Raw genomic sequence first — 2,232 nt, forward strand, 5'->3', positions numbered from 1 at the left:
TAGATTGATGTGTCATTTACTTTGTAGTCTTGAAGGTATTCCCATGACAATTTCTCCATGGCAATGGGCAGCCAGTGTCTTTCTTGGCTGCCAATTCATTGATGACAATACCCCCAGCAGGTTGGACAACTAATATAGCTTCAGTCAGCAAACTTGGTCTCCTTGCCAGGTAGTTTAAAAACCATTCACACAGTCCAGTTTGATTTTTGAGTGTTCAGACAGATGGGTTGTTTGAACACACTGATCCAAGAACATGTTTTTGTATATTCCCATGCATCTTATAAATCAGACCAAAAAGAGAAGAATGGATGGACTGCTTGGTCATTTCAAGCAATCATTCTGTCTGGCATAGGCGGAGGAGAAAATAGAGTAGTGTCAGAGTTATCAGCAGTTAGTTTTACTGGAGGAAATGTTACATGTCCAGTGCCAAGCACATCTATCTGTCTCACTGTTTTGTCTCTGACTGTATCTATTTTTTCTCCTCTCTCACATACACACGTACCCTCTTTAATTACCAGCAGAAAACAGTGCATTCTGCACACTTCACAACATCTGTTCAGGCCTTAATTAATCCAACTCTCACACAGTCTCCATAGCAACAATGCTTAACAAGCTCTGTCTGCATTTGAATATCTTCCTGTAAGCGAGTGACTGAAAATATGGCCATTACCAAAATATGTTTACATTAATTCTATTGTCAGATATAATGAGAACTTTGCACGGAGGGTGTTTGCATGGAGAGGCCAAGTGATGAGATCACGTTCAGCATCACGGTAGTAAAATCAGCTGCCTCAAACCAGGAATACACATTAACACTAATTGTTCAAGGGTTTTTTTGTTTTGTTTTTTAAATCCCATTACTACCTTTACGTTACAAGAAATTCCTGTGCTACAGAAGATTAATGACCAGTTACCTTGATGGAGCATAGAGTTATTGTTTCTAGGACGCTTAGAAGAACTGCCAGTGTTAAAAAGAAACTCGTCAGGAGGTTGGTTCCTGATTTCTGCCTCTCCAGACCTTAATTAAAAGCCTATTGTCCTTTGCTGGCACCTGCCAACTTCTTACCCAAATTAGAGCTTGTCAGCAGCAGAGGGGTGGACTAAGGCTTTCCAAGGAAGCCATGAGCGCTGCCGAGGGAAATGTCAGGCACATTTCTGAGAGTCTGTATTAGCTCTGTGGCCTACATAGATACTCTTCTTGATACTGGCTATGGTTGTGTTTATATTTGAAGATTTTATGTTAGAGATTATAAATATAAGCACTGACAGCTATCCAGAAAACCTGCTCAGACATTATACATGGTGTTGGAGGTAGTTGGAGGAGTACGAGTCAAGAAAGCATTGAAAAATGAAGCCAGGCATATTTACCCCCAAACAGTATTTCAGTCCGTACTGGCTTCTGTCATTAAATGTTTAACTTGGGTTGCTAACAAAAAGTAAACCATTCATCAAGAGTTCTAGCTCCTTTTCCCTTCACTGCTTCCTACTTTGAATAGGCAAACAACCCAAAACCAGCTGAGGAGGAAGAAAAAGAGAACTCAGACAAACTCTTGGGTAAGTAAAAACACATTTTAGTAGACAAATCAGATCCCTTTCATGATATAAAATGGGATACTCAATTGTGCCTCTGACCAAGGACTGGAGCTTCCCAAACCTTCCCCAGTGACTGGAATTCTGTGGAGCCTGGAAACATTGGCCCTGGGGAAAATTTATCCCCAGATTGCCTAGGGACTAAACCAAGTTGAGCCAGGAGCCTGTGGGGATCTCCAGGCCTATGAATAAAAGAGGGTTCATTGGGGGAAGAGAGGGCTGGAGGCTCTTGCAGAAACAAGGGCCATTTCTCTAATGTAACTATTGTATCGGGTGAAACTAGCAAAGAAATTATAATCCTGTTTTCTCACCAAATTCATTCTTTGTCCTCAGTCAATTGTCTGAGACTCTTGGCGGTGGGTAACACCCAAAACTTCTGACTTTCTGCTTTTCGAACAGTTTTATTGGTAGACAGACAACTAGGATTCAATTCATGCCATGTTGAAGTTTCTCAGCTATGAAGCTTCTACAAAACTACTGAACCATGGTCCCCCTTCAAGTTACTTTACCCCAAATGATATTCAATCATCAGCTTGAAGGGATTGCTTTGAACTCACAAGCCAGAGTCAAAGAATGTCCTGGAAACAGGATCAGGGTTCTAGTTCTAGTTCTGTCGTCTGTTTGATCTCAGATTTCCAGAGA

The sequence above is a fragment of the Rhinolophus sinicus genome, linkage group LG03 (assembly GCF_036562045.2).
Source record: "Rhinolophus sinicus isolate RSC01 linkage group LG03, ASM3656204v1, whole genome shotgun sequence".
NCBI lineage: Eukaryota > Metazoa > Chordata > Mammalia > Chiroptera > Rhinolophidae > Rhinolophus > Rhinolophus sinicus.